The sequence below is a fragment of the Berghia stephanieae genome, chromosome 1 (genome assembly GCF_034508935.2).
Source record: "Berghia stephanieae isolate SIO BIC M18660-M18661 chromosome 1, UCSD_Bste_1.3, whole genome shotgun sequence".
In the NCBI taxonomy this organism is placed as follows: domain Eukaryota; kingdom Metazoa; phylum Mollusca; class Gastropoda; order Nudibranchia; family Aeolidiidae; genus Berghia; species Berghia stephanieae.
Window position 1 is genome coordinate 45607106 of NC_088360.1, and position 25000 is coordinate 45632105.

General features: G+C 36.3%; 1 long non-coding RNA gene across 1 annotated transcript in view; it reads left to right on the top strand.

The window, feature by feature from the left end:
* Window positions 1-5313, top strand: part of LOC144964039 (uncharacterized) — a 5925-nt gene extending 612 nt beyond the window's left edge. The window contains exons 2-4 of the long non-coding RNA XR_013643737.1: window positions 1174-1296; window positions 2555-2731; window positions 4454-5313. This is a non-coding gene — a long non-coding RNA (uncharacterized LOC144964039). The remainder of the gene's footprint in view (window positions 1-1173; window positions 1297-2554; window positions 2732-4453) is intronic.
* The last annotated feature ends 19687 nt before the right edge of the window (window positions 5314-25000 follow it).

Consider the following 25000-nt stretch of genomic DNA (forward strand, 5'->3'; position numbering starts at 1 on the left):
TATTCTTTTAAGGTTTCGATAGCTTAGATTAGAGACTTCGCTTAACATCCGTCCAGGATGCAGCTACGGTAGGTTTTTGTTTTGTTTTTTTCTTCTGAATTACACGGCAGTGGTTTGATAGCTGAGTCTGATAGATCAGCCGGAAAATAATTTGTGATAGACTGCTGGCCTATCCAAATAGGTTACTCAACCCACCTCATGACTCTGAAAGACTAGAATGTCTGTATTGAGATCCTTTTTAGGCGACTTCACGGTGTCTTGAATTGAATAGGCCTAAAGCAGATTAATTGCTCTTGCTTGATTTAGTTGTTTAAACTATTTCACTTTTCATTTTTGATGGATACCGATATACTCATGATCAAAAATAAGTAGGCTACACAAATTTAAAATCAAGGCTGAAATTCCACATACAGGCGGAGGACTTCCGTAGTTTCACAGACCTTAACTAGAGATACTATAACCTGATGAAACATGTTTGCCATCACTTGCAATATATAAACTGAATGGAAACACAGTAAGTAATAATGGCGTCATAAACAACCGAGTCAGAAAATAGTTTTTGAAGTTAGAAAAATCACACCACTTTAGGCGTCTACTATATCCATTGGGCATTGCAACTTAAATTCCATAATCTCTAAAAGATTTAGTGACATAAATAAAAGTGCTGTGAAACTAAGAAAGTCCTGCCGCAAATATTGTCATCTGTTATCTCGAGTTGGGTTGAGAGGATAAAAACCACAGTCCTTCCCCATTGATTATTGTATGTGTTTAAAAAACTGATCTCAAACGTTAATAAACGCGGCTATGTGGTCTTGTGATATGACGCTTGCCATCGGATCGCTAGGTCCTGAATTCGGATCCAGCCATGAGTGGCGCATAGTTAAGTCCTTGAAAAAGGCTCTTTGTTCACATTCTCTTACCATACGCGGATGCAAAATGAGCACATGACCGTTCACACCGGTGTCTTTCTCAGAAAAAAATGCAATATCACACAACAGGCGGGATGTCTCGTCCTACATGTTAAGTGCCGCTGTCGGCTTGGGATCCATTGTAAAGTGCTTTGAGTATGTTTAGTGAATATTGCACAATATAAAGGCCAAAGTTTTTTTAAGTATCTATATTATGATGGCTTTACTTAGAATATATATTAAATATTGTTTTTGTCTCAAACAGGTCAGAATTTTATACTACATCCTCCCCCAACTTCATCAGTAATGCTTTCATAACCACTAAACATGTGATCTTGAGAGCCATATCAATTTGACCATCACCAAAAAAGAGGAAAACATCACGCAGGTAAGAATATTTTGTCGTATTTCAAATCGGCATTGTCAATGAATAACTTTGTCTAAAGAAAATAGTAGTTAAACACGTCTTGGACAATATCTGAATTACAACACCTGGCACGTCATAATTTGTTTTTCAACAATTTTGATTTTCAAAAATTCCATCATTAGAGATTATGTTGAAACTATAAAAAATGAATCAGATAAAGACGGAGTGGATCTACGTACTTTGTCTTTGTTCATAAATGATCCCGTTTTGATTTATGTGGATATTCTGGATATATTTTTTTTCTGAGCAGGAGGTATTCTATGTATTTAAAAAATCAATGGAATCGCATATCCTTTTATGATTGACATCAAAGCTACAAATCAATGCCTTCTTAAAAATATGCTCTGCATAGTAGTGAAGACGGAACAGATCTTATCTCCTTACTCAGATGTACATTCTAATATAAATAATATTCCTTCATAGCCATGAGATCCTAATGACCTGTCCTGTCGTGTTCTGGAAAAAAATTACCAGAAAACTTGTTCTTCAAAATATCGATGGATTGAAATGATCGGTATTTGAAGGACGAGTTTTCTGGTCAAAGTTCTTTTTCAGAGTATGACCGGTCTGGACAATCGGTTTAGGTGGGAAAAAACTAGAATGGATTTATATCACAATATAAAAAGCATAAGATAAAATTGTGTATCATTTTCTATGCTATGAAATTGTTACGACTATGATGGTGGTGATGCTGATGGTGGTGATGCTGATGGTGGTGATGCTGATGGTGGTGATGCTGATGGGGTGATGATGATGATGATGATGATGATGATGATGATGATGATGATGATGATGATGATGATGATGATGATGATGATGATGATGATGATGATGATGATGATGATGATGATGATGATGATGATGATGATGATGATGATGATGATATGATGATGATGATGATGATGATGATGATGATGATGATGATGATGATGATGATGATGATGATGATGATGATGATGATGATGATGATGATGATGATGATGATGATGATGATGATGATGATGATGATGATGATGATGATGATGATGATGATGATGATGATGATGATGTGATGATGTGATGATGATGGTGGTGGTGGTGGTGGTGGTGGTATAGACAAATCAACGTAAGACAACGGTTTTAGACAATTGAAATCTTATTTGTGTGGACATTCTCTTAAAGAAATACAAAAATAGAAGTAGGGTCAGTCATTTTCAAGTTGTCCAATTTATTTTTACAGTACTCTTGCAAAAACCCTACCAGTAGCGCTGTTCTTTTGCCATCACAGAAAAGGGGGACAGTTTAAAAATGCATCTATCAAGAAAAGTAAAGTATAACGACAATGATGTACATGTTCATATCATCTGTTCAAGACAAAACAGCCCGACTGTCTAACGGAGGGTCATAAATCAAATTGGTAAGTCTACAACATTGACATTTGCAGACCTGTCTACTACTACTACAAAAACTATCGAATTACGATTTCTTGGCTTCAATTTCAGAACATCATAAGCATCTAAGTCATTAAAACTTTTTTAAAAATGAAACATGCCAGACGGCATAATTTAGATTATGAAGTGTTATTTAATTCTTGTGATGGTAAAATGTTGATCCATAATGGTAAATATGGCGCCTACTATTGCTATCTCCTAAAAACATTAAATTTTAAAATTTTCATGTAGGCAGGTTTGCATTTACGACTCATCGCGTCCAAACGGTTTTATGTCGTGGTAAATCAGATACCATTCAGAGGCGACAGGCCACAACTATACAATAAATGAATGTGTCCACTATTAGTTGTCGGAGTTCAAACGATTATTTTGTAGTCTGTCTACTTTTTATGGGGGGGGGGGGGGGAGTTAAGATTTTGGCAAGAAAACTCGTCCTACAATTATCGATCGATTGAAGTGACGGATGTTTGAAGACCGAGCTTTCTTGTCAAATTTTTAAGTGGTTTTTCAGAGTAAAGCAGATCTTGGCAAATAAAAATGAGAATCTGGGTGGAGTCTTTTGACCTCCCATGGTGGGCAGGGGGTCATTTGCTGTCTTCTATCCCCCTATGTTTTCGGAGTTGCTTTCCATCTTTTTCTTGGAATAGAATTACTTGGTTTTGTAACAGAGAAACAGTCAAATGTATACCGTTAGATCTGGTAGGTGATATTTCTTCCATGCACTGTTAATTATATTTTTGTTTTTCTTTTGAACATATCTTGTTAACATTTGAAAGTTTTCCTCTCAGTGGAGTCCTTCGTTGGTGTTGGAAGAGGCGTTTAGATGATTTCAAACTATTTCCATAATTGGAATGAACTTAAAGCCTACATCTGTTCATTTGAACCAATTTCCTGTCTTGATTTTTTTTAAATTGTACCTACTTATTTTTTAAAAATTATTTAATTTACATCTTATTTGTTGGCATTGATACTACCCAACATGTCGCAAGCGTCGAAAAAATCTTTAAAACATACAAAAATGAGAAATGATTTTATACAAGAGAATTGATAAATGCATAACTTTAATATATTGCATATAATTTCAACAATTGATTCGGCGATGATAGTGTGTTAAATTAAAGGGTGTAAAATTAGTACCTAGCCGTTAGCAGCGTTGTCTTCCATGTCGGAAAAAAATGTAATATCGCCTAACAGACGTCATATCTTGTTCTACTTGTAAAGCGCTTTGAGCATGTTTAGTGGAGAATGCGCTATATAAAAAAGCTCATTTTTTTTCTCACCAAAAGAGAATGTATACTTATTCTACTCTACTTTGTCTAGAAGCTCAATTTCTTAATAATCCTCGGGTTACATTTATCATCCGGCCGTATTTCAAAAACGTATACAGTAGAATCCGGCATTTGGTCTTAATCTATTTATTTAAATCGGGGGGGGGGGGGGGGGAGTCGGAGCCGGGAGATATTTTATTCATTGTAAATTGCATTGTTACATTTAAATGCTTTTAAAATTAATTTTTCGTGAAAATGTAAATATGTCGTTCATGTCGGGTTGGTATTTTGTGTTCAAAATGAGAATTTTACAATGGCTCTATTCTGACCCGTGCACTTATAAATATGAATATAGATAATGAATACCTTCCATTTCTTTGTCGTCCTCATGTTACTTTACCATTTTCCTCCTCATTGCAGATCTTCATTTTTACAATGCATCATTTCAAGAAATCATGTAAATGAAAATTTGTCAAGAAGCGAACAAGTAAATTTGTCAAGAAGCGAACAAGTAAATTTGTCGAGAAGCGACCAAGTCATCTCTCGTCTTGCATCTGAATTTATTGTTGCAATCCGCTTTCAAGTATGGTGAGATCGTCTTTATGGTGGTTACCTATCATAATCTGTAGGATTTTTATGTGTCAAATTATCTGCTCTCCTGTAACAAGATTTATTGCTTTTTACTCGTGTTATCAACAAACCATAGATGAAAGTCTATTTTTCTCCCATAAATCATCAATGCTAGATGAAACTTACCTCAAGCAATGACGGTAAGGATTATTCCTATGAAGTGGGAATTTGGTTTAATAATAATGTAACCTTATGGAAAGATAAATTTGATAAGTATTATAATGATATTGATTATTATGCCCATGTGGCTTACGCCCAGTCTAGACATGGCTGGGATGTAGAAACCAGGGCTACATTATACCTACCATCTGTCTGTTTTTGTCAAAAATGAGAAGTGGCTTTGTTCAGATTTTTTAGATTTGTTTTTTTCACTAACCATCCCCCTTGCAGTGTGATGCGAGACAAAACTATTGCAGTTTCTTACTATCTCAATATACTTGAGTACATTTGTACACACAGGGTGATGGAATATTAGGGGTGGGCATCTAGAACACGATTAAGGATGGTTGCTGGTACCATGCACCTATTTCTCGTAAATCATCTTTGATCTGAACAAAGCCATTGTGATTCTCATTCTGAAAACCGACAGAGGAAATTACTCCTTCCTTTCTATTTCTGTTCTCCATTTCATCTAGTCCTGTCTTGATCTTTGGCGCTTAATATAATAATAAATAAGATTATTGTCATAATAGCAATTGTCATTTAGTATTCAACGTATATGATAATAACATGAACAGACACTCACCTACCATTCTCATTCTCATTATGAACAAATGTCTTGCAAGCGCAGTTGAAACAAAACAAAAACTTTATGATAATGATGATTGTAATAATAATAAACATGATGAAGATGATGCGGAAAATCATAAAAATTAATTATGCTGATAATGTTAATGTAGATGATATTGGTGATAATAGTAGTAATTATGGTGGTGGTGTCGTGGTAGTAGTGGTAGGGGTAGTAGTTGAAATATTTGTATAGTTGTAGTTAATATAGTTGAAGTAATAGAAGTTTCTTTAAATTCAGGATTAATGCATTTATCGACATTTTAACCTTTTTTTTAGTTTAAACACCGATTTATCTAGTTTCGATTTAATTGTATCTCATTTTTTTTTTCTCTTTAAAAATCCTTTTACATATCATAATTCACATGCTTGTTTTGCTATTGGCTTCATACTCAATATAGACATCTATTTACAGTTTTCATTAAGGGGACTGGGTGGGGATCCTGACCTCCCATAGTGGGCAGGGAGGTACATGCTGTGTCTTCTATCCCCCATACCCGTTTTCCAATTGTTTCCTGTCATTATCTTGGAATGAGATTACATAGTTTTGTCCTGATCCTTGCCGGAGTTCCTTGGCTGGGAGGGAAACAGTCGAATGTATAGTTATAGTTTTGGGAGATGATATTTTTTTCCTTGTAAATCATCTCTCTGTTATGCATTGTATTATGTTTAGTTCACATATTATATTATATGATTGGTAAACATTTGAGTGTATTCCTTTTAGTTGGGACCTGTGCTTGTGTCTGGATGAGACTTTTAGGTGATCTCAAACTAAGTACTTTGGCGGTGTGCTCTTGGAATCTACATCTGTTGCCTATTTGAACCAATTCCCCTTTGTCTTACCTTTTCTTTTGTGCTTTTTAATTGTAGTTCTAGAACTTTTTACTATCCCATTTTCTTCCTTTTTACTGGCGCTGATATGACCTTAATGTGTTGCAAGCGCCGTAAAACCCTTAAAAACAAAAACATAAAACATTAAGGGGAGAAAATCACGAAATAATTGAAATGATAGGGAATACATAGATATGAATAGATTATAAATAAACCAATAATGAAACACAAAATTGCAGAAATAGATAAATGAATGAATAAATAAATGAAATATAAAATGAGTGAAAATTGAAAGAATATTGAAAGAAAAATAAGTGAAAAAAGCTGTCAGTAAGTGGAAAAAAATTAGAAAACTGAAGTTGGAGATTTGTCTTAAGAAAAATCCAATGGTCATCCGGTTATGTCAAATTCAATGTCAGCTATATTGTAGGGACATCAACATTTTATAACTTGTATCTCAAGTTAAATCTTCTTTACAACTAGTTGTTTTTTCGTGTTTCCTTTTGTTTTTGGAAGCCATTGCGTTTGTGGAATGACCTTCATACAGCAATCACAAGGCAACATTGATATTTTAAAACCTTTTTTGATAGGACATTTCTATTTTTCTCTTGAATTTTCACCTCGATATTCATCAATATTAATTATGCGTCATTCACTATAACTACAAACTTAAGCATTTCATACCCCTTGAAATGAAACACAACCCCGTGTAAACACTGAACATTGCTGCTTAGTTTCGAAAACAAAGACACTTTAAGTAGAAATGTGAGACAAAAACCCAGATAAAAATATAAAAATAGTTGCATTATTAAGCACAAGCTAGGGTTATAAAAATAGATAATTCGATATTTATTTTTTTCATACTCCAAGGTTACAAATTGGGTTTGTTTTGGGCATCTTGTTATATTTTAATTCGTTGGTTTTCCATATATTTCAATATCTGTCTAGCTTTATTCAAATTGGTACATTTCGTCTCCTTTTCCTGCAAATGGGACGCATCAGTCACCTCTTTCATCCTCTGAGATCCCCCAAGATGTAACTGGTCTTCTGTCGCAGATCTTACAGTAAATAAATCTATTTTATGAAATCTCTGTTTAATTCAATGTGAATTGCCTTTGTAATCTTCCTTTGTTTAACCTGTTCAATTTTTTTTGATTTGCGTTCTTGACATCATTTGACTGTATTTCCTTACCTCTCCTAAGCAGGTGACAGAAACGTCGCCATCGTTTCTCTTGAGAAATGAACAAGAAAGATCATTCATTGCATTCGTCTATTCTTATTTTGTGGGTTATCGTTTAATGGACATCGCATGTTGGAATTTTAAGTTATTTTTGTGTGTGTGAAGTCTTAAGATTTCGCTTCGTGTTAATGGTTTAAAAGTTTACTGTGGTACATATATTAAGCATTGACTTCACAAGGGGTTCATAATGATGTGATCTAAAGAAAAAGTAGGAGAAAATGAGCGTGTTGAAGAAAGGCAACCAACGATCAACCTTAATGAATGCTTGTATCAGAGACATCAATTTTAAAAGAAAATATTATTACATTTCCACTTAATCAACTTCTGTTTGCCTATCAATTAAATAATTTAATATTAAATACACGTTTTAGGCTATAGAGATGGAATTTAGATTTTATTACTTGGTTCAAAGATTTTGTAATAAAATAGTTGTTGCGTAATTGACCAATAATTCATCAATACTTTCCTACTTTTATCCTCGACTCGTTAGAATCACTTCGTACTCTCTTTGGGATCTTTTCATTAGTCGGCCTTTTCTTCACATACTTTCCATCTTTCCATTGTTTCACTCTTTAATCTCCTTGTTTATTCTTTGTGAAAAAGCATTTCAATTATTGGATTATCTCTGGTGTAATGGTAACACGACTGACGAACTAATCAGGAGTTCTGAGGTTCGATGCCAGTGGTGCAAAGTCTTAGAATACCTATAAAGCGTATAATGACGCTCAGCATAGTTTTTTCGGATTATAGTTCACTGATTGCCTACAAGAAATAGTTATAAAAATTAATGCCGGTATCTCGAGAAGACTGTAATTCTCCGGACCTATGAACGCCTTTGGCAAACAAAATACGGAATCAGCCATGTCAATTTCATGCTGTAAATTTAGATCGGATGCTACTGTCATTATTTCTCCCGTCATTGCCGTATTACATTGAATCGTTGCCTATTTTTGCAAGTAGTTTTGTTTTTTTTTATAAGAAGTCTGTCAAAAAGGTGCATCCAGCTGGATTTCCTCTGTTTTTATCATTGGTGCTCATTTCATTTTCAATGGTGCACTAAATGTCATAATGCATAAATTTTGGTTATTCGCATAGTTCACCAATAATTCAACAATACTTTCCCACATTTATCCTCGACATCAATATTATTCATCATTCACCAATCACCATCAGCTTGCGGGCGGTTGGAGGGGCTGCTGGTAGGGTCTGTTTTCTATCCCGCTTGTCCCTTTCTTTGCGGATTTCTGTCTGTGTCCTGAAATGAGATTAATTGGATTTTTCCAGGCCGTTTCGTTACCTCGGGTAACTGGTTGTAAGTCGGACACAGATAGATTTCTGCTCTATCGTTTCCTATTCTTCTATTGTCTTTCTTTTTCTAAGCCACTTGTGAGCCAAACGTCTCGCAGGTGGTTACACCTAAATCTACCTATGTCCTTTTGTGTTGTGTCAAGCTTCATCTCATTGTGATCGTCCTATGTGTATCATTTTCACAAGAATTTCTGCTAATAATTTAAGTTTTATTTAAACCGATTGTAGTTAAAATGACAAATTTTAAGAGTCACAATAACACTGCTTCAACATTGCGAAAGTCATGACTGACATCTTAACCTCTTCACCCCTATCTCCGCATCAATGATTCTACCCGAGTGTTTTCCCACTTATCACACATCCATATCAATACCGACAAGACGTCATCTCGTTCCTTACCGTTGCAATCTATCTAATCATGTTCCCGAATACTGCTTCAATAATGGCACAGTCATGCCTGACATCTTCAACATCCCCACAGTCACTTGTAAAGAATTTCAGCTATACGATTGTTGGTGCAACTTTTTTCACAATAAAACCCAATATGATTTAATACACTACATTTTTGGCATTCGGTATCAAATACAATTTTGAGAGTCTCTTTTCATGAAATCTAATAGGACGGAATCTCTGGACAATTATCAGTTAAATGTGATTTAAAATAGTATTAAACAGTTCTGGAAGCTACGTAGATTCGGCTTTTATTCACCAATTTAGGGATTTTATATGCATCTATTTATATATTACTGAACACTGATAATGAAATCGCTTATGAGGGAGATGGTTGTGGGGGCTGGTGTTGGTAAGGATTGTGACGATGGAGGTAGAATTGGGGATGAAGTAATTGTGGTGATATATTTTAGGACTCGGGATTCCAAATGATGCTTCGACATTCTGAAACCAAGTGAGTCCACAGTCAGCCTTTCTTTCCACTGTCATTGTGGTCATTATTCTTGTGAGATACTGAGAAACGTACTTCTACCGGTCGAAGTGCACTGGCTTTTTTAGTATTGAACCTCATACATAAAAGTTACTCGGAGGTCTACGAATAACTGGATTGTATTTGTATGGGATGTTGTCTAACGGTGACTTTGGTAACGAGAACGAATGTAATTGGCTTGACTCTTCCTTGTCGAATCACCTTAGGGCTAGGTCTGGAACTGTAACATTATTTGATCTCCGTCGCTGAATTTGCGTCTTTCGTCATCTCCTTAACAACACCAACATCCATTGCCACCAATCTTGCCTTGGGGTCTATAAAACAATGCAATTTAATGTACATAATTTTTGGCATACGGTATCAAATATATTTTGAGAAGGTCTCTTCATGAAATCTCATAGGACGGAACCTCTGGACAATCATTAGTTAAATGTGTAATAGTTATCGAACAGTTCTGGAAGCTACCTAGATTGGGCTTTTATTCAACAATTAACGGGTTATTATGCATCTATTTATATGTTACTGCACGGTTAGGGCTTAAAAAATGGTCGTTATAAAAAAATATATCCCTTCGCAAAGGCATTTGAATCAATTTGTACTCTCTCTGGCATATTATCTTTTGTCGGCCTTTACTTGACCTACTTTCCATCTTTCCATTTTTTCATTCTTTAATGTCGTTGCTTATTCTTTATGAAAATGCATTTTAATTATTGGATTATCTCTGATGTAATGGCAACACGAATGACCAACTAATCAGATCTGAGGTTCGATGCCCAATGGAGCAAGGTTGATTTTTGCGATGATCTGTTTTAATTTCATTCTGCTTAATCTTATAGTCTTACAATAAATATAATGCGTATAATGACGCTCAGCATAATTTTTTCGGAACGTACTTCACTTATTGCCTACAAGAAATAGTTATAAAAATTAATGCCGGTATCTCGAGAAGACTAGTGTAATTCTCCGGACCTATGAACGCCTTTGTCAAACAAAATACGGAAGCAGCCATGTCAATTTCATGGTGTAAATTTAGATCGGATGCTACTGTCATTATTTCTCCCGTCATTGCCGTATTACATTGAATCTTTGCCTATTTTTGCAAGTAGTTTTGTTTTTTTATAAGAAGTCTGTCAAAAAGGTGCATCCAGCTGGATTTCCTCTGTTTTTATCATTGGTGCTCATTTCATTTTCATGGTGCACTAAATGTCATAATGCATAAATTTTGGTTATTCGCATAGTTCACCAATAATTCAACAATACTTTCCCACATTTATCCTCGACATCAATATTATTCATCATTCACCAATCACCATCAGCTTGCGGGCGGTTGGAGGGGCTGCTGGTAGGGTCTGTTTTCTATCCCGCTTGTCCCTTTCTTTGCGGATTTCTGTCTGTGTCCTGAAATGAGATTACTTGGATTTTTCCAGGCCGTTTCGTTACCTCGGGTAACTGGTAAGTCGGACACAGATAGATTTCTGCTCTATCGTTTCCTATTCTTCTATTGTCTTTCTTTTTCTAAGCCACTTGTGAGCCAAACGTCTCGCAGGTGGTACACCTAAATCTACCTATCTGTCCTTTTGTGTTGTGTCAAGCTTCATCTCATTGTGATCGTCCTATGTGTATCATTTTCACAAGAATTTCTGCTAATAATTTAAGTTTTATTTAAACCGATTGTAGTTAAAATGACAAATTTTAAGAGTCACAATAACACTGCTTCAACATTGCGAAAGTCATGACTGACATCTTAACCTCTTCACCCCTATCTCCGCATCAATGATTCTACCCGAGTGTTTTCCCACTTATCACACATCCATATCAATACCGACAAGACGTCATCTCGTTCCTTACCGTTGCAATCTATCTAATCATGTTCCCGAATACTGCTTCAATAATGGCACAGTCATGCCTGACATCTTCAACATCCCCACAGTCACTTGTAAAGAATTTCAGCTATACGATTGTTGGTGCAACTTTTTTCACAATAAAACCCAATATGATTTAATACACTACATTTTTGGCATTCGGTATCAAATACAATTTTGAGAGTCTCTTTTCATGAAATCTAATAGGACGAATCTCTGGACAATTATCAGTTAAATGTGATTAAAAATAGTATTAAACAGTTCTGGAAGCTACGTAGATTCGGCTTTTATTCACCAATTTAGGGATTTTATATGCTGCTATTTATATATTACTGGACACTGATAATGAAATCGCTTATGAGGGAGATGGTTGTGGGGGCTGGTGTTGGTAAGGATTGTGACGATGGAGGTAGAATTGGGGATGAAGTAATTGTGGTGATATATTTTAGGACTCGGATTCCAAATGATGCTTCGACATTCTGAAACCAAGTGAGTCCACAGTCAGCCTTTCTTTCCACTGTCATTGTGGTCATTATTCATGTGAGATACTGAGAAACGTACTTCTACCAGTCGAAGTGCACTGGCTTTTTTAGTATTGAACCTCATACATAAAAGTTACTCGGAGGTCTACGAATAACTGGATTGTATTTGTATGGATGTTGTCTAACGGTGACTTTGGTAACGAGAACGAATGTAATTGGCTTGACTCTTCCTTGTCGAATCACCTTAGGCTAGGTCTGGAACTGTAACATTATTTGATCTCCGTCGCTGAATTTGCGTCTTTCGTCATCTCCTTAAACACCAACATCCATTGCCACCAATCTTGCCTTGGGGTCTATAAAACAATGCAATTTAATGTACATAATTTTTGGCATACGGTATCAAATATATTTTGAGAAGGTCTCTTCATGAAATCTCATAGGACGGAACCTCTGGACAATCATTAGTTAAATGTGTAATAGTTATCGAACAGTTCTGGAAGCTACCTAGATTGGGCTTTTATTCAACAATTAACGGGTTATTATGCATCTATTTATATGTTACTGCACGGTTAGGGCTTAAAAAATGGTCGTTATAAAAAAATATATCCCTTCGCAAAGGCATTTGAATCAATTTGTACTCTCTCTGGCATATTATCTTTTGTCGGCCTTTACTTGACCTACTTTCCATCTTTCCAAGGTTGATTTTTTCCGATGATCTGTTTTAATTTCATTCTGCTTAATCTAATAGTCTTAAAATAACTATAATGCGTATAATGACGCTCAGCATAGTTTCGGAATATAGTTCACCGATTGCCTACAAGAAATACTCATAAAAATTAATGCCGGTACTCGAGAAGACTGCATTATGTCATTTTCCGACCAATGAACGCATTTGTCAAAATACGGTATCCGCCATGTCAATTTCATGGTGTAAATGTAGAACGGATGCTACTGTCACCACTTCTCCCGTCATTGTGATCATCATTTGTGTATCAATTTTACCACAATTACTGCTAATATATTATTAATCCAATTGTAGTTAAAATGACAAATGTTATTAGACACAAAAATAAAATTATAAAGCTCGGCCCTCATTACGTATATAATACGTTTTATTCTTGTTTACCATTCAGGAAGGCACTTACACCGAATTTTAGATTGTTGTTTTTCTATTTGACTTAAGATCATTCATTCTCGATAAATTCCATAAATCATCTGAAAGAACATTTCAGGACAATCAGTGAATCAATCAAGTCGTATGTGTTGGAATAGACCTAAAGCAACAAACAAACAAAAATCAAGTCGTATCATACATTTTTCAAACTTTGGAAATTAGTTCGTTTTCATCTTTTTATTTGTAAGTTCTGTCAGCAATGTCGAAAATTAAACAAAGAAACATACGAATTGTGTGTCGGCTGACATATGTGAGGATGTTTGAAGTAGATGACAGAAAAATGAAAGGGACGGTCTTGCTATGTAATAAACGGTACGAGTTCTAGAAGCTAGAGGTTTTAGTATCGAAATCATGATAGGGAAATCGGATGGAAGGTGTGTTAAATGAGATCATAATTACAGGGTTCTCTTATTATGGGATAAGGATATGGGAAAGGGTATGTCCTGGTTGTGCTGGTAAGTGTAAGAACATGATGACGGTGATAGTTACGAGTTAACAGGGACTGAACACTAATTATGAAGTCGCTTATGATGGAGATGGTTGTTGGTGCTGGTATTGGTAAGAATTGTGACGTTAGCGGTAGAATTGGGGATGTAGTGATTGTGGTGATATATTTTAGGACTTGCATTCCGAAGCTTGCTTCGACTGTATGAAACCGAGTGAGTCCACTGTCATTGTGGTCATTATACGGTCAAGCGCTAAGTTAAAGCGCTATATGTTTTCAACATTATTCTTATTATTTTATTCATGTGAAATACTGAGAAACCTACTTCTACCGGTCGAAGTGCACTGGCTTTTTTAGTATTGAACCTCATACATAAAAGTTACTCGGAGGTCTACGAATAACTGGATTGTATTTGTATGGGATGTTGTCTAACGGTGATCTTGGTAACTAGAACGAATGTAATTGGCTTGACTCTTCCTTGTAGAATCATTTTAGGGCTAGATCTGGAACTGTAACATTTGATTTCCATCCCTGAATTTGCGTCTATCGTCATCTTCTTAACACCAACATCCATAGCCACCAATCTTGCATTCTGGTCTCATCACCATTCCCATTTCTCCACGACCCATTCCACAAAATTCACCCATAACTTCAATCTCCAGGTCTTTGATTCTACCCGAGTTTTTTTTCCCATATCACATATACATATCAATTCGACAAGAGTTTGTCATTATGGTGCTTACTGTTTCAACCAATCCAATGCTGTTCCTGACGACTGCTTCAACATTGCCACAGTCATTGCTAACACGTGCACGAAATGTCATATAGCTGGCGATTTTTGATATGTGACAGTGAGGATGTTGGTGGTGTTAGCCATGATTGTAACAATGTTGAAGTACTCGTCAAGAACAGAAATGGATTGATTACAACGGTAAGGCCCGAGATGACAGTTTTGTTGGTATTGAGATATAGGTGTGATAATGGGAAAACACTCGGGTAGAATCATTGACGTGGAGATTGTGAATAAGGGTGACTTTGTTGGAATGGGTCGTGGCGAAATGAGAATTGTGATGAGACGAGAATGCAAGATTAGTGGCAATGGGTGATGGAGATGTTAAGGAGATGACGGTAGATGCAAATTCAGCGATGAAGATGAAATAATGGTTAGTTCTCGACCTTACCCTAAGGTGATTCAACCAGGAAGAGACAAGCCAATCACATTCTTCCTTGTTACCGGGATTACTGTTAAACATCCCATACGAATACATTCCAATATTCGTAGACCTCCGATTCACCATTTTGTCTAGATTCAATACTGAAAAAAAACCAGTGCACTTCCAGCGGTAGAAGTACGTTTTTCAGTTTTTCGCATGCATGATTACACAATGACAATGGGAAGAAAGGATTAATGTGGACTCACTTCAAATCCGAAACGATATATCACCACAATCACATCATTCCCAATTCTACCTCCATCGTTACAATGCTTACCAAACACCAGCACCAACAACCATCTCCCTTATAAGCGATTTCATGATTAGTGTTCAGTGCTTGCTTCCCCGTGACTGTCATCATCTTGCACCACTAACACTTACCAGCACACCCATGACATATCATTTTCCATATCCGTATCCCACTATAAGAAAACCCTACATTTTTATCTCATTTATCACACCTTCCACCTGACACCTATCATTATTTTGATACTAAATCCTCTAGCATCTAGAACTCGTACCGTTATAGTTCTTAGCAAGACCGTCCTTTCATTTTTCTGTCATTTACTACAACCAATCTCAACATCAAACAGCCTCATATGTCGGCCAACACACAATTTGTATGCTTCTTTGTTAACTTTCGACATAGCTGACAGAACTTACGAGTAGAAAATATAAAAACGAACTAATCTCCAAAGTTTGAAAAATGTATACGACGTTATCATTCATTGAATATCCTGAAATGTTCTTGCAAATGTTTTTGGAATTCATCGTGAATCGAAGATCTTTAGTCAGGAAGAAAATCAACCATGTAAAATTCCGTGCAAGTGCTTTAATGAATGGTAAACCCGCATAAACGTAAATTATCCTTAATGAGGGTCTACTTTATTAACTTTACTGACTGAATATGATATTGCTTTTCTTCGTGGTACCGATAATACCTAAAAGACATAATTACAATGTAGGTTAATCAATGAACTCAATACGGATAAAAGAATACCAAGCGTCATTATTCACACAGCATTTACCCAAGTTTCCTAATCATAAAGTCCCCTGAAAGTTGCAGTTGATCTCTCACTGTCGTTACGTCTCTGACCATCCCATCAGTCTATCTGGCATCTTTTCTTTAGTCGGCCTTTTCTTTACCTACCATCGATTTTCCCATCGTTTCGCCCTTTAATCTCGTTGCTTATTTTTTGTGAAAACTTATTTCAATTATTGGATTATCTCTTTGGTGTGATGGTAACACGACTGACCGACTAACCAGGAGGTCTGAGGTTCGATCCCCAGTTGAGCAAGGCTGATTTTTGAGATAATCTTTACCCCCCCCCCCTTTTTTTCTGCTTTATCTAACAGGTAGTCTCACAATAACTATAATTTTATAGTGTCACTCAGAATTTAAACACATAATTTCAGGAAAATCAATATGAGATTACATCATTGTACAATACATTTTACGCAGGAACCTTGGAAGATGAATTCAGCTGGTAATTTGAAATTAGCAATAAAGTGCCTAGAGCTCCAAATCCTAAAACTGATGTTGCAGAAATGTGAAAATCAGCAATTTTGTCAATTTTTATACTACATACCCCCACATCCCGATTGAAGAACTTCAGAACCTTAAGTTATGATGCTCCTTTCAATTAATTACTGAGCTTTTGCTGATAGCTTTTCGAATCTAAACCATGAAAATCCCAATGCTACAAATGTAAACAAAACTACGTAAAATTATTAGGCTACAAGTTTATGTAGAGATATCTGGTCTATTGTGCATTCCTATACCAATATCCAATAGCTAATAAAATCAGTCATGACATCATACTAAAAAATATTGAACCATTTGAGTATTATTTTTTAATTCATTCCGCTTAAAATAACCTACTAGATAGTCTTGGATGTTTAGTATTACTTTTGGGAGATATAATCTTTTAAAAATCATCTCTATGTTATGTATTGTTAAGCTTTTCGTTTGAATATTATATTATTGGTTTATAAATATTTGAGTTATTCCTCTTAATCTGATCCTGTGCTTGTGTCTCGAAGAGACGTTTAGGTGATATCAAACTAAGTGCTCTGATAGTGTGCTCTTGGAATCTAGACTATTTCACTATTTGAACCAATTCCCAATTAACCAATGTTAAAATTAAGTCCTTTTGTTACTCTGCAATTTGTGTGTGTGTAGATTCGTGTGTCTGCGCGGGCGCGCCTGCATGCAAGGATGGCCGAGGAAGATAGAGATATAGATAGTGGTAAAGGGGAGATAGATTTATAGAAGGATAAGAAATATAGGAGGGAGGGAGGGAGAGACGGGAGTTTAGGGGAAAGGAGAGAGGGGGGGGGGGGGTGTGATAGGGAGGGAGGAATAGTCTCTTAAAAATGCAGGGTAACGTTCTTTGCAGAAAGTACCTTTAGCTCGATTGATATGATTTCACGTCTTCCACTTAAATCCGTGCAGTTTCTCTCCAAGCAAATCCTGTGCTTGTGTCTGGTTGCGACGTTTGGTTATTTCAAAGTATATACTGATAGTTTCTCTGGAATCCATTTCTATAGACCCAATACTCTTTGACTTTATTTTTTTCGGGTGCCTTGAATTATAAATCTAGAATTTTCTTTAACTATCCCAGCCTTTTACTGAGACACATTTACAAAAATAACAATTTTGCCAAAGTATATTATTTGTAAAAAGCACCGAGTTGAGTTTGTGATATTGTGATGATGATGATATGGCAATGTGATGATATAATATGATGGTATATGGATAGTTTGATGATAGAATGACAATGTGATAATGGTAGGTCAATGGGATGATGGTATGGCATTGTGCTGATATGATATGATGGTATAGGGATAATTTGATTGTATGGCAATGTGATGACATCGGGATAATGTGATTATGATATGGCAATGTGATGATATAATATAATGGAATGGTATAGGGATAATTCAATTTGATGATGGTATGACAATGTGATAATGGTGGGACAATGTGATGATGGTAGGATAATGTGATATCGGGATACCGTGATAATGGTATAAAGATAATGTGATAATATAGGAATTATGGCATGATGGTAAAGGGATAATGTGATGTTACTGGAATATGAAATAATGTGATGATGATAGAGTACTTTGATGATATTGTACTGTGATGATGATATTGTAATGTGATGATGATATTGTAATGTGATGATATTGTAATGTGATGATAATGCAATGTGATGACGATATTGCAATCTGATGATTATATTGCAATGTGATGATTATATTATAATGTGATGACGATATTGCAATGTGATGATATAGGGTTACTTTGATGGTATAGGATCAGTAAATAAAATTTCTTGAACAAAACCTGTGTTTTTTTTATAATTTATTAGGTTTATTTTGTTACTAATGGGATCCATCAAATAGCGACTTCCATTGTGATCCTTTGAGATCTAGTCTTGCTTACTTTTCTACGCTTGTCAACGGGCTAGTTGGTTTCCCTCTTTTCCTTTTTTTCAGGTCTTGTCCTAAGACTTGATGCTCCGGATTAGGCACATATCTACATAATTATCTACTTTTCATTTAGTTCTATCCTAACCTTTGTCTAAGCTAAAGCCTTGGTGGGGATCCTGACCTCCCATAGTGGGCAGGGGGGTAAATACTGTCTTCTATCCCCTTATATCTGTTTTCCAACATGCTTTCTGTCTTTGTCTTGGCATGAGATTACTTGGTTTTGTCCTGGCCCTGGCCGGAGTCCTAGCTGGGAGGGCAACAGTCAAATGCATAATTTTTGTTTTGGGAGATGCTATTTTTTTCCTTGTAAATCATCTCTGTTATGTGTTGTTATATTTGTTATTTTTATTGTATAATGCAAGCATTTGAGTGTATTCTTCTTTATTGGATTTTGTGCTTGTGTCTGAATGAGACTTATAGGTGATCTCAAACTAAGTGCATTGGTGGTATGCTCTTGGAATCTACATCTGATCCCTATTTGTTCCCAGCGGGTGGTTGGATGGGAGCATCACCCTTGAATCATATACCTATGATGTTCGCATGGGTGTACGATCCGATAGTGATGTCGTTTCTTCTTCTCTTTACTAGCCTATCCTGCTTCTTTGGTTTGTGATTGTATTTTTGACAGGGGATATTTTTTTCTGTAAATCTTCTGCCTGTTTGTTCTTGGTTATTTATAATTTAGCTTATGATATCTTTAGGTTATGATTTTGATTTGCATTTGTACTATTTTTGTTAGATTGCTTGTTTTTTTTGTTTCAGCAGTCTCTCATATAACCTCAATTGTGTTGGAAGAGACCTAAAGCAACAAACAAACAAACAAAAACTATTTGTTCCCAGTTCCCCTATGTCTTACTTTCTCTTGGGTGCTATAATTGTAATTCTAGAACTTTTTACTATCCCATTTTCTTCCCTTTTACTGGCGCTGATATAACCTAAATGGGTTGCAAGCGCCGTAAAACCCTTAAAAACAAATAAAAACAAACACATTTAAGCTAAAGCACCCTTGAATACACGCTGATCGACTGGAATGCGTTATCTACGATCAAAACACACTTGGCCAACTGGGTGGGGTCTGTCTTTGTCTTTGTCTTGGAATTCGATTACTTAGTTTTGTCCTGGCCCTTGCCTTGTCTGAGGGGAAAAGTCAAATGTATAGTGTTAATTTGGGAGATATTTTATTTCCTTGTTAATAATCTCTGTTGTGTTCTGATAGTTATGTTTTTGTTTGGAACATATTTTGTCAACATTGGGTGCATTCCTGTTTGAGGGATCTTGTGCTGGTGTCTGAGTGAGACTTCTCAAACTAAGTACATTGGTATGCTCTTGGAAGCTACCTGTTTCCTTTTCGAAAAACATTTATTTGTCTTAATTTTTACTGGGTGCTGTTACATCAGTTCTATATTATTTTTACTATCAATCTTTTTATTTTCCTGGCGCTGTGGCCAGGGAGGCATTTACTGTGTCTTCTATCCCCCTATATCTCTCTTCCAACATACGTTTTGTCTGTCTTTTGTCTGAGATTACTTGGGTTTGTCCTGGCCCTGGCCGGATACCATGGCTGAGAGGGAAAGTCAAATAGTGTTTAGAGATGATATTTTGTCTTGTAAATCATCTGTTATGCACTGTGTTATCTTTTGTTTACATATTACATATGATTTGTAAACATTTGAGTAAGTTCCATTTAGTGGTGCTGGGTAGGGTTCTCAACCTCCCATAGTGGACAGGGAGGTACTTACTATGTCTTCTATCCTCCTATATCTATTTTCCAACTTGCTTTCTGTCTGTCTTGGGAATGAGATTACTTGGTTTTGTCCTGGCCCTGGCCGGATACCCTGGCTGGGAGGGAAACAGTCATATAATGTATAGTTAGTTTTGGGAGATATCTTTTCCTTGTAAATCACCTCTCTGTTATGTACTGTATTATTTTTCCTTTTACATATGCATGATTTGCAAACAATTGTGTTCCTCTTGGAGGGGACCTGTGCTTATGTCTGGATGAGATATTTAGTGGTCTCAAACTTGGTATATTGATAGTGTGCTCTTGGAATCTACATCTGTTTCCTATTTGAACCAATTTCCTCTTTTTTGCCTTATTCTCGGATGCTTTAATTGTAATTCTAGAACTTTTTGACTATCCCATTTTCTTCCTTTTTACTGGCGGCTGATATGACCTAAATGTGTTGCAAGCGCCGTAAACCCTTAAAAACAAACAAAAACTGCTTTCTGTCTTTGTCTTGGAATGAGATTATTTGGTTTTGTCCAGGCCCTGGCCAGATGCCATTTCCGAGAGCGAAACAGTCAAATAAATGCATAGTTAGTTTTGGGAGATATTTTTTTCCTTGTAAATCATCTCTCTGTTATGCGCTGTATTATGTTTTGTTTACATATTATATATCATTTGTAAAATATTTGAGTGTCCTCTTGGTGGGGACCTGTGCGTGTGTCTGGATGAGACTTTAAGTTGATCTCAAACTAAGTACACTGATAGTAGGCTCTTGGGCTCTACATCTGTTTTCCTTTTTTAACCAATTCCCCTTTCTTACCTTTTCTTGGATGCTTTAATTGTAATTCTAGAACTTTTTACTATCCCATTTTACTCATTTTTACTGGTGCTGATATGACCTTTACGTGTTGCAAGCGCCGTAAATCACTTAAAAACAAAACAAAAAAAAAGCAATCCTCTTAGAGGGGACCTGTCCTTGTGTCGGGAGATTAGATTTCTAAGTGCAGGGATAGTGTGCTCTTAGAATCTACATCCGTTTCCTATTTAAACCAATTCCCCCTCGTCTTATCATTTTTTGGGTGCTTTAATTGTAATTCTAGAACTTTTTACTATCGCATTTTCTTCTTTTTTACTGGCGCAGGTATAACCCCAATGTGTTGCAAGCGCCGTAAAACCCCTAAAAACAAAATTTGCTGGCGCTGATATGACGTAAATGTGTCGCAAGCGCAGTTTACCCCTTAAAAGAAAAAAAAAACGAAATCAAAACACATTTGTACATATCCCTATCTTTTCATTGGTGACCTCAAAATACGCTGCATTTTGGTATGGATTTCAATGGAGAAACCGCCATCCTTTATAAATTCAATAACAGCAATAACCAAATCCATGATCCAGTTTAGATCTAGTTCCACGATGTACAGAAATAGCCCACATGGAATAAAGGCAATGGTCACCTATAGCATGTACCAGCTTTAAACGTTGATAGAGTTCTGCATGTCAATCATGAAATAGATAAATAATAAATAACTATTTTTTTTAGTTTAAAAACAATCTGGAGCTTTTATATATCGCAAAATCCTTTAAACATAGTGAAAACGCTTTACAATGAGTTCTTAGCCAACAGCTAAACTTAACATGTAGAACGACACAGGAAGCCTGTTAGTCGATAGTACAGTTTTCCCACGACAGAGATAACGCCGTGAACGTCTAGGTGTCCACCAATAATCTTGCTCAATGAAGAGGGGCGAAATGCGTGACCTTCCAGGTCACAGTGCATTGCCTTTACCACTCGGCCACCTCGTCCCTCCTCCCCGCCCCCTCCACCACCACCAAAATGTCATCCTCAAAATGATAATATAAAACTACATTTCAAGATGTAAAAATTGAATCAAGGTCACCGAAGATATAATAATTCGAGAAAAACAAATGTCATAAAGTGTTTAGATTTAGGACGATTAATGAGGCACAACATGGAAGATATAAAATATGGCTTCTTGGAAATATTTCTATTATTCTCTACCTCACTACTAAAGCACTCGCCTCACAGACGAAAGGAACGTGGATAGATCACGAGTGCAGTCGAGATATTTTCTGACCTTATTTTCAACCTGAATGTTTCACATTTACACGAGAAGGGATCAACTTTGAATTTCAATAATTCATATGATGATAAATCCAATGCATTCTTTCCGTGACTCAGTACACTTCGTTCCTTACAAAATTCCCCCACACACCATCCATGCATGATTATCTCAAAGGGACGACCCCCAACCATAGATTACTTTTCTCACTCCCGATGTTCACATATTTTTGTTATAAAGGTCGTAAAGCCACAAATTTTAAAGGGAAACCTCGATATTTCGCCCTCATACTCGTATCTTGTATATACAAAAAAAAAACATGAAAAACATGGACTTTTAAAGAGAGCAATGGTTTTGTGGTTTTGTCGTATGGCACTCAGCTTCTGAATTTTATGTCCCTGATTCGAGTTTCTCTGAGGACGGCCCACATTGACGAAATTTCTGTATTCATGTTGTCTCACCATGAAACATGAGTACATAACCGGCATCGGCGTTGTCTCTGAAGAAAAAAAATAATAGCGCCTAAGATGCGTCATGTCTTGTCTTATATGTTAAGTGTTGTTGGCTTGGTACCACTCGTAAAGCACTTTGAATACATTCAGGAGATTTTGCGACATTAAAAAATATACAAATAATCACTGCGCTTTATTGTCTTGCATTTCATTCCCCATCAGGTCGCATGATCTAAATTCGAAAGTTTTAGTTGTTATTTTGGTTTAGGCTAGTTTTTTGTTGTATTTTTTTTAATTTAAAAAATCAGTACAAATTGTTTGTTCAGAGTCGCTTCTTTACAATCACGACAAGACCTGTAGTCGCTACTGGATGGTCCATTTAGTCATTGACTACTGGGTGGGGTTCCCTACCTCCACAGTGGGCAGGGAGGTACTTACCGTGTCTTCTATCCCCTTATATCTGTTTTCCAACATGCTTTCCGTCTTAGTCTTGGAATGAGATTACTTGGTTTTGTCCTCGCCCTGGCCGGAGTTCTAGCTGGGAGGGAAACAGTCAAATGCTTAGTTATTGTTTTGGGAGATATTTTTTTCCTTGTAAATCATCTCTCTGTTATATATTATATTTGTTATTTTTAATGTATAATGTAAGCATTTGAGTGTATTCCTCTTTGTTGGATTGTGTGCTTGTGTCCGGATGAGACTTATAGGTGATCTCAAACTCAGTACAAAGGTGGTATACTCTTGGAATCTACATCTGATCCCTATTTGTTCCCAATTCCCCTATGTCTTACTTTTTCTTGGGTGCTTTAATTGTAATTCTAGAACTTTTTACAATCCCTTTTTCTTCCCTTTTACTGGCGCTGATATAACCTAAATGTGTTGCAAGCGCCGTAAAACCCTTAAAAACAAACAAGTCTTGCTTACTCTTTTACGCTTGTCAACGGGCTCGTGGGTTTCCCTCTTTTCCTTTTTTTCAGGTCTTGGACTAAGACTACTTGCCAATGTTCGATGTACAACTCTGGAAAAAAAAACTGTGTAGGTTCTTTGATTTCACGAGACTTAATGTGATCTGAAACTCAGTACACTGATAGTTTGCTCTTATCAACTTGTGTTCCCTATTTCAGCAAGTCCTCTATTTTAAAATTTTGTTTGGCCCTTCAAAATGGAAATCCTTTTCTTCATTTTACTGGCGCTGAAATGACCTGTGTCGCAAGCGCTGTATATCCATTAAAACATTTAAATAACTTATAATACGTTTTGTAAACATTGGAATGCATTTCTTTTGGTGGGATCGTATGCTTTATGTCTGGGTTAGGCCTTTTGGTGAACTTAAACTAAGTGTGCCAATGGTGTGCCCTTAAATTCAACTTTTTACATATTTGAGCCAGTCCCCTGGTCTCACATTTTCTTGGGTGCTTTCAATTGTAAATCTACAACTCTTTCTTCCGTTTTACTTGCGCTGATATTACACAAATGTGTCGTAAGCGTTGTAAAACCTTCAAAATATAAAACAAAACATTTTGATGCTCCGGATTAGGTACATATCTACATAATCTATTTTTCATTTAGTTCTAATCTAACTTTTCTGGGTGGGGTTCCTGACCTCACATAATGGGCAGGGAGGTACATACTGCGTCTTCTATCCCCCTATACCTATTTTCCAACATGCTTTCTGTCTTTGTCTTGGAATGAGATTACTTGGTTTTGTCCTGGCCCTGGCCGGAGTCCTGGCTGGGAGGGAAACAGTCAAATGCATAGTTTTGGGAGATATTTCTTTCCTTGTAAATAATCTCTCTGTATGTATTATTATATTTGTTATTTTGAATGTATAATGTAAGCATTTGAGTGTATTCCTCTTTGTTGGATTTTGCTTGTGTCCAGATGAGACTTATAGGTGATCTCAAACTAAGTACATTGGTGGTATGTTCTTGGAATCTACATCTGATCTCTATTTGTTCCCAGTTCCCCTTAGTCTTACTTTCTCCCATTTTCTTCCTTTTTACTGGTGCTGATATAACCTAAATGTGCTGCAAGAGCCGTAAAACCCTTAAAAACAACAAACAAAACAGTGTATTCCTCTTAGTGGGGACCTGTGCTTGTGTCCGGATGAAGCTCTTAGGTGATCTCTAACTAAGTACTTTGATAGTGTGTTCTTGGAATCTACCTCTCTTCCCTATTTAAACCACCTGAACTGTCTGGGTGGGGTTTCTGACCTCCCATAGTGGGCAGGGAGGTACTTATTGTCTCTTCTATCGCCCTATATCTGTTTTCCATTGGCTTTCTGTCTTTTTCTTGGAA